At 43.8% G+C, this 22,074-nt stretch overlaps 1 pseudogene; it reads left to right on the forward strand.

The window, feature by feature from the left end:
- Positions 1–11,791, forward strand: part of LOC132223034 (zinc finger protein 501-like) — a 47,903-nt pseudogene extending 36,112 nt beyond the window's left edge.
- The last annotated feature ends 10,283 nt before the right edge of the window (positions 11,792–22,074 follow it).

Consider the following 22,074-nt stretch of genomic DNA (forward strand, 5'->3'; position numbering starts at 1 on the left):
ATCAACCAAAAAAATGAGTTCGCCCGTCAACTCTGACACGCGTGTCATAGGTTCCGCATCACTGGTCTATACTCACCCAACTGAGACAAATCAGCCAGGACTGTAGATCACTTGAATATAGGAGCCCTGGCCTGTTTAGCTCAGTGGATGGATCGTCGGCCTGTGGACTGAAGGCTCCCAGGTTCAGTTCTGGTCAAGGGCACATTCCCAGGTTGCAGGCTTGATCCCCAGTAGAGAGCATGCAGGAGGCAGCCAATCAGTGATTCTCTCTCATCATTGATGTTTCTATCTCTTGCTCCCTCTCGCTCTCTGAAATCAATAAAAATATATTTTAAAAAATATATAGGAAATCATGGTCAGGTTGGTACCAGTAGTAGTAGCTCAGAAGGGACAGTGTGAGCCTGAGGTCTAGCTTTCCTGCTGGGGCCACTGTGGAAGGTGGGTATCACGACACAGCAGAGAGATAGAAGTTATCATGTAGAGTGTGGGGGAGAGGTAATCATTTTGCAGTGGCCAGGGCCTTTAAAAGATGAGTGGACCTTATATTATTTAGAGGCTGAAGAGGTATTCCAACAAAGTAAGACTAGTGCTGGTACATATTAACTTCTCTAAACACTCACCAGGATTTTGTTGTGACCCTTGGTGTGGCCTGGTTTTGGCGAGTTGCAGGCAGTCTTGTGGATTAGCTTAGAGGCTTGAGTGGTCATCTGCGAAACTCACTGGGCATGGTCAGAACGCCATCGGGTGTGGGACTTGAGTTGCGGTTAAATGAGAGATGTTGGCAAGCATTCTCTGGACAGCAAATGCTGAGTTAACTCAGAGGACAAGGAGAGCACAGTGGGGGCTGGGGCTGAGGGAGTGCAGGTGTAAACCACGTATGGAAAAGAGTGATGTGCACTTGAAGAGGGAATGTGAATTGATGGCCACAGCCCCCTGACATTGACATAAGAGTGAATGACGAGAGAGTCCATTTCTGGTGGTGTCTGGATGATCCAGTACAGTGACTTTTAGTGATTGCTTGTAAAGAGGGGTGTTTTGGTGCTACATTCTAGGTACAGAGCTTCGTTGCCATTTAACTAACCATCTGTCTTTTGTTGTTGGGGGTGACACACAGCTTGATAGGAATGAGCTAGCCTACATCAATATTACCCAGGCTTCAAAATCTCCACTGGAGTGGGTAAGGGAGAAGGGTAAGGGCTAAGAGATTATGGATGTGGTGAACTATAATTTTGGAAAAAAGTGATTAGGAAGTAATTTGTCCTCACCACAGTAAATTTTCATTACCTTTGAAGTTGTGCTTCTGAGAATGAAGCTGTGTGAGAGAAGTGTTGTTCAAAGAACTCTGTGCAGCAGGTAGTGCAAAGACATGGCCTCCGTACCTTGGTATTGGCGTCAAGAGGGTGCAGTGTGATGCCATGTATTTGGTGTCTTTGAGAAACAATATGAGGGTATTGCTTGACAAGGCCAGTATCAAATCACTCACACTATCTTTATGGCCAGCAACTCTGTTTAACCTATGGTTTTGACACCCACTCTGCTGATAAAAGTCAGTGTGGTGTACACAGGAGTCCATAGCTCAGGTGTCTTATCTGCCTTTATTATAGTGGGAAGACAAAATGTCAGTAGGAATATAAGAAGACAGTGGCTTTCATGGGATGAAGGCCTGGTATTTTCTCTGATGTGTGGAGTGGACAGAGCAGATGGATGTGGAGGGTGGGGAGTATGACAGACTAAGAATCTTAGGAGTGAAGCTGATCTTGGGCTGTACTGTCCCCATTATGACAGGATATGAACTTTGAGGACGTGGCCATTGTCTTCTCTCAGGAGGAATAGGTGCTCCTTGATGAGGCTCAGAGACTGAGTGAACCCATAACATTTGGAGGTCCCAGTGAGATACCCACATCCCAATGGGGAACGAATACCAAGGAGGCCTCCAGTCTCCGTTCTGTGTTCCCGGGAGGCGGAGGAGACTCCACCCAAAAGTTTCAATTCGGAAACCGAGCCACCTGGACTCGGGAGAGAGGTAAGGAAGACCTGTCGTTAAGCAGGAATTGGGACGTCCCCTGGAAGGACCTATACGGAGGGCTGGATTCAGCAGTACTCCTGCTCCTGACGCGTGGCCAGGATGGTGGCCGGGGTCTCTGGTTTGTGCTGCTTTAGGCTGCACCGGGTTTGTCTGTCTGGTGTTTGTTATCTTGGTGTTTGTTGTCAAAAAGTGATCCGGTTCTGTGTGCACCCCGCTGCAATGTTTTTTGAAAGATTTTCATGACTTCAAGGAGCGAGCTGCAGGTTCTGGGCAACCTTCGGTTGCATTTGTCTAGTTTGTTTTGTCTTTGTTCCTTGTTGTCTTTGTCTTTGTCAAAATGGGTTAGGGTCAGTCGCTTCGTCGACCCCCTATCAATTAGGCCCACTCCAAGCGAGTGGAAGGGGAGCTTGATCACCTCCCGGGAAACCATAGAGCTCCCTTAGGCAATTAGTCAGGAATTGGTGGAAGTCAAAAACTCGGACTGTCTGGTGTATGAATATAAGATGAGAGTCTGTGTGAAGCGAAAGCTACTATGTGCTGTCTGGCTGTACACATGAGAGTATTTGTTATCTCTTTCTGTTTCTCTAGCCACTGAGCCAAAAGAGCCAGGGCTACACAGATATTTTGAGATTCAACACAAAAGCTTATGTGAATATTGAATTTGTTTTGTTCCTGATTAGTATTGCATTCTATGAATAACTACCTCATCTATGGATCTGTCTCTAAAATTGGTTATTTCGAGGTTTGGGGTATGATAAATCAATCTGTTTGCAATATTTACATTCAGTTATCTTTATAGATATGCATTCGACTAATCAAACTATTGTAGTGTAGGTGGATATTTCACATTTTAACATATGCAGAACTGTCATTTAAAATTGTCATGCACTTTGCCTTCCCACCCATGCCCAGCATATAAAAATTCCAGTTTTGTTCAACCCTGCAAGGATAGGCAATGGTTAATTTTTTTAAATAGTAGGTCCGGAATTATCTATATATGAACTTGCTTTTGCTTTCATTTCATTTCCTAAGAATTTTTGGTGGTGAACATTTTTTCATACATTTACTTTCATTTTCTTTATCTCCTCTGTTGAGATGTTGGCTTGTAAATTTGCCTATTTTTAAAATTACTTATTATTTTAAGCAATATCCGGACAGTTCACAATCTAAGACATATATTTGAATTTCACTCATTCCTCCATAACTGAATGACTTCTTGCTGTATGGAACTATGGGTTTTGAATACTGTAAGGAAAATGTTTTTCTCAATTTGTAACCTATGTACAATTTAAATCCATATGTACCATATACTTACAGGTTTTATATGCGTTGTTCCCATTCTCCACCACACTTTTCTAAGTATAAGCATTCAGTAATACATTAAGTGAAGTCTAGGTTTGTAATCTTTGTTAACTTCCCTCATGTAAATACCCTCGTTGTGGTTAGTTTCAAAATGGCAAAATGATGGCACTGAACAAGGATATGATAAGATATTTCAGTAGGCAAATCATCATATTTTATTTCCCACATATTGATAAGGTAGGAATCAATAACCCCAAGAACATCTGTATATCTAAAAGCCTACTATGCAAATTATCCCCACTAGAGTTTGACTGGGAGACTGATCACTCATATGATATGTGTTGACCACTAAGGGGCGGCATGGAATGAAGGAAGTCCCCGGCTGGCAGCCTGAAGGCCCTGATCAGCCCTGATTGGTGGCCAGGTCTAGGGACGCTCCCCATGCATGCATTTTGTGCACCAGGCCTCCAGTTTATAATAAAATAGTAAAATAATTGGGAAATGCAGGTGGTAAATATTTCTTTAAAGTTTTTTTACATATTATTGATTTAAAAAATACATTTCAAAATGTTTTTATTGATTTCAGAGAGGTTATGGAAAGAGAGAGAGGTAGAAATATCAATGATGAGAAAGAATCATCGATAGGCTGCCTCCCACAGGCCACTGACTGGGGTGGAACCCACAGTTCAGCATGTGCTTTGACCAGGAAGCTGACGATAGTCACTGTGGTGGGTTTTGACAGCCAGGATCAGAAAGTGGGGTCATGGTTGAACTGTGGGCACTGTGGACGGACTTGACCTTCTCTGCAGGAGGCCTCACATTTTGCCTTGAGCCCTAGATTCCCTTCTGATGGGTTCCTCTGTACCAAGGGAACTTTCCTGAACTGAATACAAATAAAATGTCCAGGTGCTGACACTTTTGGTTAAAGGTGTGTCTGTAAGGTACTTTACTATACACACCACAATGATAGTACCCCAGAAGGAAATGACTTACACAGAGGCATCCACAGAAGTTCAGAGGATCTGCCCAAAATTCACAACAATGGGACAGGATATGGAATAAAAGAGACAAAATTTGAGATAATGAGCAGCCTCAGACATTCACAATAAATCAAGCTCAATAAATCATCTTTAGAAAGCCAAAATCAGCCTCGAAGATGCCCCTATTGGATTCCTGTTTTTTAAGTAAGACTACAAGACCTGGCCAGTTAACTCAGTGGTTATAGCTTTGACTCAAGGAGCAAATGGTCTCTGGTTCCATTACGGTCAAGGGCAAAGACCTCAGTTTCAGGTTGAATAATAGGGCCATGTCAGGGCACATAAGGGAGGCAAGCCATCGATGTTTCTCTTTCTTGCGGATGTTTCTCTCCCTCTCCCTCTCTCTCCAACTCCTCCTACCATTCAACTCTCTCTAGAAGTAAATGGAAAAAGAATTGTAGGGTCTGGGAGGAAAACAGAAAGTCTGCTAGTTGGCCGATTCATGCTTCCTACTTAGTGTTTTTAGACATTAGAAACAGGGTTTCTCTAGGGAAAGCAGTTTCTACTACACCATGGGCTCTACACTCTCCAGTTTCCAAAGTTATGTTGCAATCCCTCAGAATCACCTTCTCTCACAAGTCAGTTAATTTTTATCACTCAAAGACTAACCTAAGTTAAAAAATGAATAGATTATTTTATTCAAAAAGCATTGGGGATTTTTGTCCTTAAATAAAAGCAATGAGGGGATCAAGATGATAGCACAAATTGTGTGGGTTTATTCTGACATTCCTGGTCTTCATTCTAGTAGCCTCTTATGTGAATGAAGACAGACTTCCAATGAGATCAGATGATTCTGGTAAATGTTCTTCATATTGTTGTATGTTTTACTTATCAAACTGTTGAAGTATAGGTGAATGTTTTACCTTTTCATATATGCAGAACTGTGCTCAGAGAACATATGCCCCGTATGCACTTATCCTGGCCCTACCACCTCTTCCCAGTCTTTTTCTGGAGGACTCCAGTGACCCCCCTGGCTTCACATTTCTGTCTTATCACCTGTTGTACCAACCTTGCCCCATTGTTTTTGGGGTGTCCTCCACTAGAACTTTAGCTCCCAAGGAAAGAGAACTAGATACTTCCCGAATTATCAATGTCCACACACTCAGTCCTTACAGGTCACAGCGGTGACTTATTGAGAAAGATGCCTTCTGTGAAGCCTAATTCATTTTCTGATGCATATGGATGAATATGAGACAACACTGAGGGGTAGAACTCTTAGGACCATAATTATCCCATTTAGGAATAGGGAACTGGACATTCCTGGAGAGGACACGGACAGTCCTGTGAACTCCTGGTCCCTGTAAAACAGGTCACATCCTTGCCCATGTGACAAAAGGTGTGATGGGGAAAAGAGGTTCATAGGCTGCAATACCTCCATGCGAGGTCGAGACGGTGTGACCAAACTCGGAGAATTTGGGAAACCCAGTGCTTGTTTTGTGTCTAAAGGAACAAAGAACATGAGGCAGAGTTTTGCACGAGGAGTTTTACTTTCATTCTCGGGAAACTGGGGACAGGAATGTTCGTGACCTAAAGAGGGACATTGTGTGAGGTAGTTCTTTAAACTTTTCCAAAAGCAGCTCAAAAGGGGAACCGACTAGAAGAGAGATGATAGCAGTTGGGGACAGGAGGCAGAAGTCCTATAAAAGATAAGGTAACTGGCAAGAGTGTGCACTGAGGACTGAGTCTTGAAGTAATGTGCTCATCTCCTGGACACATGGACGTATTGACTGGGAAACGGTACTGAGCAGTCTGAGCCCATGGGTCCTGGGGTTGGTGGCCAGAGTCTCAACAGATCTTTCTCTGAACACAGATTCCTGCAAATGCAGGGTGGTTTAAGGATGCTGTTTTGTGGAACTGATATCAGGGCCTCACACTCTTACAACTTCTGAGATAGTGGTATCATGGGATTGTCTGGCCTCTCTTCTGGCCCTTATATCTGGGGACCTTGATAAGACACAAAGCCCAGAATTCTAAGTACATGTCTAAGTTTGTCTGAAATGATCCCAGTTTTTGGCAAACAGTGGAATAAGATGTGAGTAGACTTTCCAGTCATAGGTTCCTTTATGCGCAAAGGCTTAGATTGAAGACAGCTCCTTCAGGAACCAACTGGCGTCCTTTAAAAAAAATAGTTTTCATTGATTCCAGAGAGGAAGGGAGAAGGAGAAATAGAAACCAGAATGATCAGAGAGAATCATTGGTGGGTTGACACCTGCAGGCCCGCCCCTGGAGATCAGGGCCACAAGCCTGGCATGTGCCCCTGACCCGAATCAAACCCGAGACCCTTCAGTTCACAGGCTGGTGCCCTATCCAGCTGAGCAAACCAGCTGGGGCTTGTGTCCATTTTTTTAAAATAGGAACTGGTAACAATGGAACAGTGGTGACGTCTAGAGGAGCTTGTGCTACCTTTGGCGTCTGTTCTGCAGGTGATGGGAGTAATGGAAGAGTTGGAGCAGCAGAGGCAGGTGATCTGACCCAGGTCTCATTTGGCTTCTGGTGGTTAAAGAATAACAAAGCAAATGGATGTGAGGGAGGGGGTACAAATTCTATGATGGAGGTTGCTGTGGCGAGCATGATGGTTAGTGGCCCATGCTGGTGACTGTGGGGTTGAAATAAGGTGTTGGAATCTGGGTTGGTGTTTTATGTGCAACCAAGTGGATTTTCTAATTTTCAGGCTGAGAGAGAGGTAAGAGACAGGGATGACTTGAAGGTTTGCATTTGGACCTGCAGGTATGGAAGCACCATCAACTGAGATGCAGATATTCAGAGTAGAAGTGTAATGTTCATTGAGGATAGCAAACTTTCATTTTTTGTCTGGTGTGCGATATTACAGAGAGCATTTCATGAGCATCTGGTACTCTGAGGAGAAATTCAGGTAGAAAACTACTTAAAATCATGGGTGTAGTGACCACGGTAGAGTAGTACATCATCTAAAAACTTTTTTTTCTCTTTACTTGGAGACAAAGAGCAATTAAAACAAGATAGGAAGGCAGCTGTTGCATCTTTACTTGTGAATCACAAACCATGATTGTGTTGAGAGCTCTGGTGTTGTCAGTAGTCTGACTAAATTACATACGGGAGTCAGTGGTCATATGTGAGACACACTGGACGTGGCAGAGAGGGCCATAGGTGATGGAACTTGAGTGCTGAAGGCTGTGACTGGTGAAGGGATATCAAGTGCAGCACCAGAATGGGTTGGCTCTGAATATCTGAGATTTGATGTGGTTCTCAGTAGGTGAGGTTGAAGGGAAAAAAACAATCAGGGAAAGAGGTTTTCATAGAAGCACTGAAGGCTCCTCAATGATTGTGGATGGAAGGACTGTAGGCATCTGATTGAGTGTGGACGGAAGGACTGAAGGCGCCTCATTGAGTGTGGACTATGAGAGTTGTTATAGAACTTAATTGAGTTTGAATTTTCCAGGCATTAACCAAACCACACTTACTGAGTAATGAGTAGGAAGTCAGGGAGATGACTATGGGGGCTGGGTCTGTGGGAGTGTAGGTTTGAGAGAGTTATGGTAGGAAGAGTGATGTGTACTTGGATAGGGCATGTGCATTCATGGCTGCAGGGCCACTGAAATCAACATAAGAAGGAATGAAAGTGGAGTTCATTTCTGGTGATACCTCGATAATGTGATATGGTGAATTTCAGATTAATTCCTGAAAAGAGGGTAGATTACAGTTGAACTTTCTTGTCCCAGATATTAGGTGAAATATAGGTGCAACCTGCCTTTTGTTGTAGAGGAGAGTTACAGTGATCAATAGGAATGAGAGAGCCTACATCAGTGTCATCTTGGCTGGCGTTGGGAAGGGTGAAGCGTAAGAGAGAAATACATTACTGAAGGGGTGAATTGGAGTATTGCAAAAGAAGATGATTAAGATGAACCATCCAAGTCACGACGTATTTGTGTTACCTTTGGCATTATGACTCTGGGAATGAAGCTGTGTGAGAGAAGTGTGGTGCAAAGATTTATGTGCAGCAGGAAGTGCAAAGTGATGTCTCAGCACCCTAGGATTGGTGTCAAACGGGTAAAGTCTGATGCCAAGATGTTCAGGGTCTTGGAATGAGAAACTAGGGAACAACAAGGTAATTGCCTGACAAAAACAGTGTCAAATAACTCACACTCTCATTATGGACATCATCTCTCCGTACCCTATGTTCCTGACTCCCACTGTATTGAAAGACGCAGTGTGGAAAACATGCTTGTAGTAGAGAGCAGGTAGGATCTATATGCTCATTGCCCTTATTGTCGTGGGAAGACACTGCATCAGTAGGAATATAAGGTTGAGTGTCTTTGGTGAAACAAAGGCCTGATATCTTCTTTGTAGTCAGAAGTCTAGGGAGCAGATGGATATGGAACTTGTGGTGTATGATCAATGCTAAATCTTAGGAGAGAAGCTGATAATGGACTAAACTATCCCCATTATGACAGGATATGAACTTTGAGGATGTGGCCATTGCCTTCTCTCCAGAGGAGTGGGGAATCCTTGATGAGGCTCAGAGACTTCTGTACTGCAAAGTGATGCTGGAAGTATTTGCACTTGTATCATCTGTAGGTAAGACCCTCACATCTCTCCTAATGGACTGTGGTGATGGCCTCTCTTCCTTTATATTCCACCTTTATCTTTCTCTCTCCTGAAGCCACACCATGGGATCTGCAAATTTTCCTCAACCTCATATGAAATGTGCTTTGGATGCCCGTTCTGAGCTGTGTGGAGAGCCCTGAGAAATAAACTCCACAAACTTCTTTAACATTATTTTCCACAGAAACTTCAGGATGCCTCTGGGAGCCAGTCGTCTTACAGACAGCTTAATGGGTCCCACTTGCTGTTTCTCTCCCTGGGAGAGTGACTATGTCCAGATCCATGGCTTCCACTTCTGCACCTTTCCTCCAGATAAAGGTTCTGGGTGACTGCCTGTGCCTGATTATGTTCTTTACTTACATGAACCATGGGCTGTTCTTGTAAGACCCTTCTTCAATTGGTGTTTGTAATATTACCTTCCCTCAAAACTATTCCAAGTGTATTTGCTCTAAACCAGGGCTGGATTGTACCCTCTGTCATCTTTCATTAATTCTTGGAATATTTCAGTTTTGGGTATTTGTAGAGAAGGTGGTACAAGAAGAACCGTGTTTTTTTTTCACAGTGTGAACATGCAGGATGGTCTTAGTGGAGGCCTGTCCCACCTTAGTGGAAACTAGCAGAACGTATGACACAAGGGCTCATTTGAAATTATACTAGGAATCAGCTAGATTTCATCACTGCTCAGATGGAGGTGCTACTGCCTACACCTCATTTTTACCTTTCCTTTTAACTACATTACACTTTCTGACATGTCATTTCACATATGACTTCCTAGCATTCAGTCATGTTCACCTCTGTGGCATTTTTCCATCGCCTGCTCCTCTGCACTGTTGCCCCTGCAGTATTCATCAACTTTGCCTGCACATGTGTTATGAGGTTTACATACATACTTAAGTAGTCCTCAAAAAACAGCTACTCGTTTATTGAATATTTTTTGGAATAAGATATAAACAAAATTCTGCAGAGCATGTCTATGTCACCTGCAGACAAGCCCTACTAAACACTGTTAGCGTAAGGAAGGGCTGGAAGTCTTACCTCTCTTCCATGTGGTGTTTGCCATCTTTGTGTCATATTCCTGGTGTGGTCTTCCTTCCTGTATGATCTTCAGAGGCCCAGAACTTCGCATCAGCCTGTTATAACGATTCCTGCACATCTCTTCTTTTCAGAAAATTGCAGGAAGCCGAGGTGTCATGGGCAAAACACTTTTGTAATGGAACTTCGCTCTGTCACCAAAATCCACATTCATTTCCTCACCTTTTTTCTGTTTTCAGATTGTTGCCATAAAAAGGATGATGAAGAGACCTGTGCTTCTCAGAGTGTATATATGGAAGGAGAGTCACAGGTCATGGCTTCTAAGACAGCTCCATCAACCCAGAAGAACCATCCTTGTAAGCAGTGTTTCTCGGTGTTAAAAGATATTTTGCACCTGAATGAGTTACAAGAAGCACAGTTGGAGCACAAAGGCTTCATAAGTGAGGCATTTGTGAGTGAGTTCTGTTCCATAGAAAACTCTCACCAGCAACAGAGATATACCACGGGAAAGATATCCTGGAAAGAAGCTACAGACAAGGCCTCATTTGTGACGAGGTGCAGCTTTTACTTATCAGAGCTGACTTCAACCAACAGGGTCGTTGAGGAACATTCCCAAACTTCCTCAGAGCTTCTACAGCACCAGGCAACTCATAACACTGAGTTGCTACACTGTGGCAGTGAGATTTCACAGGAATTTCTCAGTGGAAAAAGTCATCACCAGTGGGATGAATGTGAAAACGCTGCTAGCCACAACTTGAAAGTTGTTGGATGTCAGGATGTGTGTTCTGGAGAGTGTGGCAAATGTAGGAAAAATTATGGAGGAATCTTTAACCTCACTCGACATAAAGGAGTTCACTCTGGAGGAAAGCGGTATGAGTGCACAGATTGTGGGAAGTCCTTCAGTCAGAGTTCCAACCTCATTCGACATCAGAGAATTCACACTGGAGAAAAGCCTTATGAGTGTTGTGAATGTGGGAAGACTTTTACCCGCAATAATTCCCTTCTTGTACACAAGAGAGTTCACACTGGAGAAAAACCTTATGAATGTGGTGAATGTGGGAAGTCTTTTAGGGAAAATAGTCAGCTCCTTATCCACAAGAGAGTTCACACTGGAGAAAAACCATATGAATGTGGTGAATGTGGCAAGTCTTTTAGGTATAATAGTCAGCTCCTTATCCACAAGGCAGTTCACAGTGGAGGAAAGCCTCATGTGTGTAGTGAATGTGGGAAAGGTTTTACCCACAATAAATCCCTTGTTATCCACAAGAGAGTTCACACTGGAGAAAAACCTTATGAATGTGGTGAATGTGGGAAGTCTTTTAGGGATAATACGCAGCTCCTTATCCACAAAAGAGTTCACACTGGAGAAAAACCTTAGGAGTGTGGTGAATGTGGGAAGTCTTTTAGGGATAATAGTCAGCTCCTTATCCACAAGAGAGTTCACACTGGAGAAAAACCTTATGAATGTGGTGAATGTGGGAAGCCTTTTAGGCAAAATAGTCACCTCCTTATCCACAACAGAGTTCACACTGGAGAAAAACCTTACAAATGTGGTGAATGTGGAAAGTCCTTTAGGCAAAATAGTCACCTCCGTATCCACAAGAGACTTCACACTGGAGAAAAACATTATGAATGTGGTGAATGTGGGAAGTCTTTTACCCACTATAATTCCCTTCTTAGCCACAAGAGATTTCACACTGGAGAAAAACCTTATGAATGTTGAGAATGTGGGAAGTGCTTTAGTCAAAATTGTCAGCTCCTTTTCCATAAGAGAGTTCACACTGGAGAAAAACCTTATGAATGTGGTGAATGTGGGAAGTCTTTTAGGGATTATAAGCAGCTCCTTATCCACACGCATGTTCACCTTGAGGAAAAGCCTTATGAGTGTACAGATTTGGGAAATATTTTAGTTGAAAATATAGACTGATGAGACACCTGCAACTTCACACTGGAGAAAAGCCATAAATGTGAAGGGAATGTTTCATTTTTCTTACTCAGAATAACCACACTGAAAGAGACTCTATGATACACAGTTCCCTTAATATGATCCCTTTTTATCAGGACGGACACTCTGCTAGATTCCTCATAAGTTTCAGGTACAAGTGAGTCTTTAAGGAGCTACTTGAACTTGCCATTCTGTCCAGGCCTCCTATTCAATTGATGTCACTATGAGTGATTGTGGCTGAAGTGATTTCTCCTCTACCACCTGGCCCAACTGAAAAGTGTGAATCAGTCACAATCTCTGTGTGCTCCCTTGAGCTTGAATAAATACTGAATACTCTGAACTCTTGGCAGGATCTTCATTCATTTCTCTCTGACTAGGGAATGGGCCTGGTCCATGGTTTGTTCAGAACACCCATCCTCAGAAAAGAAGTGGTACCTCTTTCAGGGAGTTCATGGTTCTCACAGTATGCTGTGATATTTGGCTTAGGTTCTATTTCACCAATCTGAACAGCTCTGGCTGTGGTTTATGATATTTTGTTAAAGGTGTTTTTCCTGTTGAACCTTTAATTGTGATGGTTCTATTCACTGCCTTCAATGTTTTGAAAGCACTGTTGTGATTTGTCAGCATGTAGATGTGAACCAATATTGTGGGGATGTCAAACCTTCAGTGCTTTGGAAAGGAGAATATGCCGGCAGAAAATCATTCTTCATCCAAAACTGGCTTATTTTGCATTGCTGCCCAAGGTGTTGAAAGATAGATTGCATACCTTTGTGGTATTAATTTATACCCTGGTACCTTGGGTCAATGGTCACCCAGAAAAGGAGGCCTTTGCTCTCTTTCTGTGAATTATGAATTATGTTCTTTGTTCACAGTATGGATTACTTAAATCTTATCAATATTTAGGGGAACTCCTCCCCACATACTGCAAAGATGCCAAGTCCCATGAAGTACGAAATTTCATAGTCTTGTGGCATTTGTTGTAAGAGTTTGAGGTTGACCTACCATTGAGACAGAAACACTGTATTCATAGTGATGAGAGAGACTGCAGTCAATTATATGGAAAGTGGCTCTTCTGAACATAAATCCACAAATATTCCTGGGCCTGTCTCTTGTGTGACCTTTGTGTGCAGACATTCTCAGCACCCCCAAAAATGTTTGCTGTAGCTGAAGTCATTGTCAGAGAAAATTATGTAATGAATTTGTGGATTCCCCTGGTCTCTGTAAGGTGTTCACCACAAAGTCATTTCTCAATATGTAAGAACTCAAAGCTAAAAGAAGGATAATCCTGTAAACAGTCCCAGGAGGTGTCTTTTGTAACCAGTCATCAATCCTTTGGATTCCAAGACAGTAGTCTTCACTGCCTGCCAATATTTGCTTCCGCTGAGAAAATGATGTTCCTCTCAGGATATAGAAACTGACATGCAAGAAAGTGCACTGAAGCTGTGAAGCCATCACACGTGAAATACTCTTATCTGTTACTATATTCAAAGTGTGGCAAAAGTAGACTTTCAGTTGTGAGTACAGAAAACACAGCTCTTGTTCTTTTAAAAAATATTTTTAGAAATACCTTTGTTTCAGTTTACTTAGGAAAAGAGGAAGCCTCTGAGGGGAGAGAGAGATAAACATCCATGAGCTCTGTCCCACACACCCCTTCCTGCGGACCCAGGCGGGTCTGTGCACTGACCTGGAATTCAACCAGGAACCTTGTAGTTCACTGGATGTCACCCACCCAACTGAAGCACAAGGTGAAAGCAGAGTTTATTCCTGTATTTTTATTTGTTATTATTTTCCATACCAACTCTAACCCTACAATTTCCACACTCTTCATTTTCTTCTTGCCCTTTTATAATTCCTTTTTCTGACTTGCCCAGTCTTTCATGCAATCATTAATTTTCCATCATTTACATTAGATTAGTTCATATTCTTCATAGTTTACTACGTGCTATATGGTATGTACTTTTGAACCAACACTGGTGTTCATAATGCTACACAGATATATTTTAAAACATTTTATTTGTGTTCAGAGAGGAAGGGAGGGACAGAGAGAGAGGATGGGGAAGAAAGGGAGAGAGATTTACATCAATGATGAGAGAGAATCATTGATCAGCTGCCTCCTCATGCTCCCTACTGGGGATCAAGCTTTCAACCCAGGCATGTGCCCTTGACTGGAATTTGTCCTGTGACACTTCAGTCCACGGGCCGACGCTCCTCTGTCCACTGAGCCAAACCAGCCAGGGCTACACAGATATTTTGAGATTCAACACAAATGTTATGTGAATATTGAATTTGTTTTTTTTTTCCTGATTAGTATTGCATTCTATGAGTAACTACTTCAACTATTGGTCTGTCCATAAAATTGTTTATTTCCAGGAAATGGGTATCCTATCTAATAATAGACAAACGTAGTAATTGATTGTACTTAACTATGCCTCACATTGGCAAATCAGAGCGTTGTGCAAATTTGCCAACAATAAAGTTGGCGGTTAACTTTCATACTTTAGGCAGGGAAGTACAGTGGGAGCGACCATCCAGGCGCCTGTGTGCGGCCCCAGGGGGTGCGGGGCTCAGGCTTGGCATGGCGAATGTGGGGGCCCCACTCCATGTGTGGCCCAGGGTGGCGTGGGGCTTAGGATGTGCGATCAGTAAAGCTGGACTGGGGATTGGTGAATAGGCGCAAGGCAAACCTCCTGGTCCTTCCCTTCAGCCAGCAGGCTCCTATCAATCTTCAGTTTCTACTGAAAGGAGTGTGGCACCTCCACTGTGCCACCTCCCAGGACTCGGACTTGCAGGTTCCAGAGTGGACACTTCAGCAAGGCCTTTAGTGTCTGCTCAGAAAAAAACTGCCACCTCCCTACTCCACAGCTGCTTCAGTGTCTGCAAGAAACTACACATGCTCCTCCTGTGACATGGGGGGGTCAGAGCCTGAGTTGATCGGTTCCACTATAGTGATAGCAGCTGGACCAGTGCAGAGAGGGAGGGTGGGAAAGGGGCATGGGGGAAGCACTGGTTCCCTGCTCCTCCTCCCACAGTCATGGCCCTTGGTGCTGTTATGATAAAAGGAGTTGTGTTTTTCTAACTCTGTCTGGGTATAGGAAACAAGTGTCTGCTGACTTCTGATCTTACTCTCAGAGCTGCCAGTTAATCCCTCTGGATGCAGCATATCCAACCTCCAAAGGATCCGAGGGGCAGGATCAACCTCCGTTCCATAGCTGAGGAAACTGAGCAATAAACACATGTGTCTCATGCCTCAGTGTCAACTCCCACAGAAATCTCTGGGTAATGACTCAGATTCTATATCTAAGGGTATATTTTCTTCTGCTTTCATGTTGAATTCAGCCCCAGGAATCAAATAATATAATAAAGAATAAAATGACTTCAGAGGGCTCAGCATTGTATTCCCAGAGCATTTGGTCCCACACAAACCGCAGAGCTCAGTTATCCCAAGATGAAAGGAAAGGAAAGAGAAATGTGACAGGTTTCCCAGCTCAGTCACAGAGACATCTGATAACCACATATTAAGGACATGACATTAACTTAGGGTAGGAAAGGACACAACTGAAATAGGAGATGGAGCCATTTGGAGTGAGCAGGCCGCAGGCGGGCAGTTGTGGGCAAGCAGGCCAGAAGGGTGGGACAGTTAGGGGTGAGCAGGCTGGTAAAGGGTGTTGTGGGGTGAGGACACTGGTACAGGAGGCAGTAGGAGGTGATCAGGCTGGCGGGGCGGCATTTGGTGGCAAATAGGTCAGCGGCCGGGGGGGAGGAGGATGGGGGCAAGCAGGCTGGCAGGCAGAGTGGTTAGGTGCAGTCAGGTAGACACACAGGTGAGTGGTTAGGAGCCAGAAGTCCCAGAGTGTCAGAGGGATGTCCGACTGCCAGTTTAGGCCTTATCCCTGTAAACCGGCAGTAGGACATCCTTCCAGGGGTCCGAGATTGGAGAGGGTGCTGGCTGGGCGGAGGGACCCCCACCCCGAGTGCACAAATTTTTGTGTACCAGGCCCCAAGTTATAAATAAATCTGCTTGGATTATTTGCATTCAGTTATTTTTAAAGATATGCATTCTACTAATCAAACTGTTGCGGTGTATGTGAATGTTTCACATTTTAACATATGCAGAACTGTGATTTAAAATTGTCATGCCATTTGCCTTCCCACCCATGCCCAGCATATAAAAATTCCAGTTTTTGTTCAACCCTGCAAGGACATGCAGTGGTTAATCTTTTTAAATAGTAGGTCTGGAATTATCTGTATATGAACCTGCTTTTGCTTTCATTTCATTTCCCAAGAATTTTTTGTGGAGAACATTTTTTTCATACATTTACTTCCATTTTCTTTATCTCCTTTGTTAAGATGTTGGCTCAGAAATTTGCCTATTTTTAAAATTACTTTTTATTTTTTACCAATAAAAGGACAGTTCACAATCTAAACTATATATGTGAATTTCACTCATTCCTCAGTAACAGATTAACTTCTTGCTGTACGGAATTATGGGATTTGAATACTGTAAGGAAAATGTTTTTCTCAACTTTTCACCTATGTACAATTTAAATCCACATGTACCGTATACTCACAGGTTTTATGTGCGTTGTTCACATTCTCCACCACACTTTTCTAAGTATAAGCATTCAGTAATACATTAAGTGGAGTCTAGGTTTGTAATCTTTGTTAACTTGCCTCATGTAAATACCCTCGTTGTGGTTAGTTTCAAAATGCCAAAATGATGGCACTGAACAAGGATATGATAAGATATTTCAGTAGCAAATCATCATATTTTACTTCCCACATATTGATAAGGTAGCAATCGGTATCCCCAAGAACATCTATATATCTAAAATCCTAATGTGCATGTTGTCCCCACAAGAGTTTGACTGGGATACTGATCCCTCACTATGACATGTGCTGACCACCAGGGGGCGGCATGGAATGAAGGAAGGCCTCCATCAGCCCTGATTGCTGGCCAGTTCTGGGGGGGATACCCATGCATGCATTTTGTGCACCCGGCCTCCAGTTTATAATAAAATAGTAAACTAATTGGGAAATGCAAGTTTTAAATATTTCTTTTAAAGTTTTGTTTATATATTATTGATTTTAAAAATACATTTGTAAATGTTTTTATTGAGTGCAGAGAGGTTAGGGAGAGAGAGAGAGATAGAAACATCAATGATGAGAGAGAATCATTTTTTTTTAATTAAATCTTTATTGTTCATATTATTACATTTGTTCCTTTTTCCCCCCCCCCATAACTCCCCTCCTCCCAGTTCCCGCCCCACCCTCCGCCCTCACTCCCCACCCACTGTCCTCATCCATAGGTGCACGATTTTTGTCCAGTCTCTTCCCACATCTCCCACACCCCTTTCTCCCCCCAAGAATAGTCAGTCCATTCCCTTTCTATGTCCCTGATTCTATTATAATCAACAGTTCATTCTGTTCATCAGATTATTTATTCACTTGATTCTTAGATTCACTTGTTGATAGATGCATATTTGTTGTTCATAATTTGTATCTTTACCTTTTTCTTCCTCTTCCTCTTCTTAAAGGATACCTTTCAGCATTTCATATAATCCTGGTTTGGTGGTGATGAACTCCTTTAGCTTTTCCTTATCTGTGAAGCTCTTTATCTGACCTTCAATTCTGAATGATAGCTTTGCTGGATAAAGTAATCTTGGTTGTAGGTTCTTGGTATTCATCACTTTGAATATTTCTTGCCACTCCCTTCTGGCCTGCAAAGTTTCTGTTGAGAAATCAGCTGACAGTCGTATGGGTATTCCCTTGTAGGTAACTGAGTTTCTTTCTCTTGCTGTTTTTAAGATTCTCTCTTTATCTTTTGCTCTTGGCATTTTAATTATGATGTGTCTTGGTGTGGTCCTCTTTGGATTCCTTTTGTTTGGGGTTCTCTGCGCTTCTTGGACCTGTAAGTCCATTTCTTTCACCAGGTGGGGGAAGTTTTCTGTCATTATTTCTTCAAATAGGTTTTCAATATCTTGCTCTCTCTCATCTTCTGGCACCCCTATAATTCTGATGTTGGTACGCTTGAAGCTGTCCCAGAGGCTCCTTACCCTATCCTCGCATTTTTGGATTCTTTTTTCAATTTGCTTTTCCGGTTGGATGTTTTTTGCTTCCTCGCATTTCAAATCATTGACTTGATTCTTGCGCTCCTCTGGTCTGCTGTCAGGCGTCTGTATAATATTCGTTATTTCAGTCCGTGTGTGCTTAATTTCTAGTTGGTTCCCCAATATAAGATCGAGGGTCTTATTAGTTTTCGTGTAGATCTCATTAAGTTTATCGGCAGCTTCTAAACAGTTCTTGAGAGACCTTAAAAGTGTGGTTCTGAACTCTATTTCTTCCATTGACAATTTTGTCCTGTTTCTTTGTCTCCGCATTTTGTTATGCTTCCTTGGTGCACCCCCTAGTGGTCTTTGTTCGCAGTCTTATAGATAAATCTTGATTGTTGTAGCTAATTCCAGGGAGGGTTTGACCTCCAGGCCAAGTGGCTATGAGAATCAGCTGTGTCAGCAGTGAGAGAACTTCTGTCCTCTAGGGAGGTGCTAATCTAGCCTTTGCCTGAGGCTATCCGGCAAATGCCTCTGTGCAGGGCTTGGGCAGGGCGGGTCGCACAGGATCAACAGGGTGGGCCGGAGAGAGCAGTTATGGTGGCTCTCAGCCCTGTCCCCAGGGGCTCTGCCTCTCTGAGTCCCAGCACCCGCTGCAAAGCTCGGAGAGAAAGCTGCACTCGCTCTGACCGAAGCCAGACAGTCCCGCTTCTCCCGTTTGGGTCTGGGTCCCTAAAGACTCGCCCGGATCTGGTGCTCAGAGTCTGCGACTCCCTCCCGATTGAAAACAACAACCGCGCCCTCCGCTGCCAGCCCGCTCCACGCACTCCGCACCTCAGAATTTGACTTCAGCACTGCGCCTCCTCTGAGTGTCCGTGTGCGTTTCTCTTTCCTCCTAGTTGTAGGACTTCCACTCAGCCAGCGTTCCTGTGGTTCTGGGTGATGTCCCTTCCGTTTTTTGGTTTCACTTTTGAAGTAGTTGTTCAAAGCAGCAAACTCCGGCGTTAACCTATGCCGCCATCTTGGTTCTCCCTAGAAGCCTCTTATGTGAAATAACACAGACTTCCACTGAGATCAGATGATTCTGGTAAATGTTCTTCATATAGATGTGTGTTTTACTCACCAAACTCTTCGCTGATGGGAAGAACTCTTAGGCCCATAATTATCCCTTTTAGGAATAAGGAACTGGACATCCATGGAGAGGACAGGGACAGTCCTGTGAGACTCCTCTTCTCTGGAGAACAGGTCACACCCTTGCCCATGTGAAATCTCTGCTGACACCTAATAGAGGAAGGTACGTAGGTATGCTCAGTGCATCACTCCAGAACTTATGCGTCCTGGCAATTAGTGGGAGTGCATGGTTATCCAGGAGCACTGTGACCAGCAGGAGGAAGGAACCCCAGTGGGGATGGGGTGAACAATGGAGAAACCACATTTAGCACATGTTCATGCACAGAATGATTGGAAAGCACAGGATCACCATTGATGTAAAAGTCAGCATATTTTACTGTGATCCCCAGTGGGAGTGCCCACCAGGGCAATTGAAATGATAAAGAGACTTGGAGGATGGGTAGTGACTGATGTTGATGTAAAAGAACATGGATGCTGGAATGCTTGCAGTCCTGTGCTTCCTGATCAACTCTCTTATCATATGTGTCTTCTCCCTCACCACAGTGTAGGAACTGAGACAGCCAGGGATTTAAACAACTTCTCACTCAGTAGTAGTTCTGAGTTTACTCCAGTGAACAATGACCAAACGCCTTTTTTTGAAGTTCTCGCCTTTGAATCTTGCCCGTGATGGCTTAGGGCAGTGGTCTGCAAAGTCATTAGTCAACAGAGCCAAATATCAACAGTACAATGATTGAAATTTCTTTTAGAGCCCCATTTTTTAAACTTAAACTATACAGGTAGGTACATTGTTACTAACTTAATTAGGGTCCTCCTCAGGCTTATGAAGAGCCACACTCAAGGGGTCTAAAAGCTGCATGTGGCTCACGAGCCGCAGTTTGCCAACCACGGGCTTAGGGAATCTAAGGGAAAAAGTGCACCTGGATTAAGAGAAAGCAATCCATGCTGACTCATGCAGTTATTTCCTACCAATGCACGTTCCTCTCCTTCACCCTGTAAACTCCCCCAGATTGATTGGCACCATGCAGTGTGCTTCATGGGGTGCCGGGGTCCCACCCCAGCAGGTCCAGGGGTTCCCAAAGGCGTAGACAGAGTCGGCGAAGAAGGAATGACCCGGAGGCAGTGTTCAGTTGATCAGCAGCCTAGCCAGGATCTCCAGCCAAGTTCTGGTCTGGATCTCCAGCGAAGTTCTGGTTAGGATCTCCAGCCAGGTTCTGTGTCCATGTTCTCTTGCTAGGTTCTCCAGGTTCTCCAGGCAGGTTCTGTAGCCATGTTCCCTCGCTAGGTTCTCCAGCCAGGTTCTGTCCAGGTTCTCCAGCCCGGTTCAGTCACCAGGTTCTAGTGAGGTTCTCTTGCCATGTTCTATAGTCAGGTTCAGTCCAGGATCTTTTGCCATGTTATCTCGCTAGGTTCTGTCTCTAGGTTCTGTTGCCAGTTTCTGTCCAGGATCTTTTGCCATGTTCTCTCCAGCGAAGTTCTTCTGTCTCTAGGTTCTGTGTAGGTTCTGTTTTCTTCGTTCTGTCTTGTTACATCTGTATTTATACCAGTTGATTCCAATCCTATCAATCTCTATTCCAAAGGTTAGGGCGTTTCTTATCTCCATTCCAGGGAGTAAAGATTATGTAGCTTAAGCATGATTGTTCGTAGTTAAAGTGATTAATTACCTGCCTGGCACTTAGTTAAGAGGTTTTATTCCCTCCCTAACTTCAGGGGAAAATCCCTACCTGGGGAAACAACCTTTCTCAGAGACCTTGGTTAAACACATAGTGCCAAGAAGGTGAGCAAACATATTAAGAACAGTATGCCATATATGCCAGGTCCCTTGAAACAGTAAGGATGGACTGGCTCCCGGCAAATTCCCCCTTTTTTATTTTTTAAAAGCAGGCATTAAAAAGAAAAACCTGAAATGCTCTCTTGTATCCATTTTAAGAGTAGGATTGGCGCTTTCCGCTATTACCTGAGTCCTGATCTATCACCCCAGGGAGAGCTTGCCAATCCTGCACTTTCCTGGGGTGGAAAGGCTGCAGTGGGGTTAAGGATAAGGCTCCTTGGGCCTACCTTCTCCCATGCCTTTACATTTACCTTTCCTTCCTCAGAAAAGCATGGACATACTTCTTGTATAAAATGTTCCATCTGACTGGGAGTAACCTTAATTCCTCTGCTAGCAAGCATATGTGTTAAAAGATCAATACAGAGTCTTATTTCTTTAGACTCAGTATGGCACATCTTCTTAATCTAAAGTAAAATACAGAGTCTTCTTTCTTTGGACTCAGTATGGCACATCTTCTCAATCTAAGTTCTGTACTATCCACCTTCTTACCCTACTTATCCTCTATAGGGGGGTCTGCAGTACCCTGGTGGAGTCCTATCCGTCCCAAGTGTGGGGTTCTCAGTGGCGGGGGGGGGGGGTGTTTACCTAGGGGAATCCTGTTCCAGGGGTTCCCAAAGGTGTGGATGGAGTTGGCGAAGAATATCCACCCTCTTCCTACAGTGGAGTCCTATCCATCCCGAGAGTGGGGCTTACCTAGGGGTCCCTGTTTGGGCGCCAGTTGCCGTGGTCCAACCCCAGCAGGTCCAGGGGCCCCCAAAGGTGTGGACGGAGTCGGCGAAGAAGGAATGACATGGAGACAGCGTTCAGTTGATCAGCAGCCTAGCCAGGATCTCTAACCAGGATCTCCAGACAAGTTCTGGTCTGGATCTCCAGCGAAGTTCTGGTTAGGATCTCCAGCCAGATTCTGTGTCCATGTTCTCTTGCCAGGTTCTCCAGGTTCTCCAGCCAGGTTCTGTAGCCATGTTCCCTCGCTAGGTTCTCCAGCCAGGTTCTGTCCAGGTTCTCCAGCCAGGTTCAGTCACCAGGTTCTAGTCAGGTTCTCTTGCCATGTTCTATATAGTCAGGTTCAGTCCAGGATCTTTTGCCATGTTATCTCGCTAGGTTCTGTCTCTAGGTTCTGTTGCCAGTTTCTGTCCAGGATCTTT

Source organism: Myotis daubentonii, chromosome 21, assembly GCF_963259705.1.
Source record: "Myotis daubentonii chromosome 21, mMyoDau2.1, whole genome shotgun sequence".
Classification (NCBI taxonomy): domain Eukaryota; kingdom Metazoa; phylum Chordata; class Mammalia; order Chiroptera; family Vespertilionidae; genus Myotis; species Myotis daubentonii.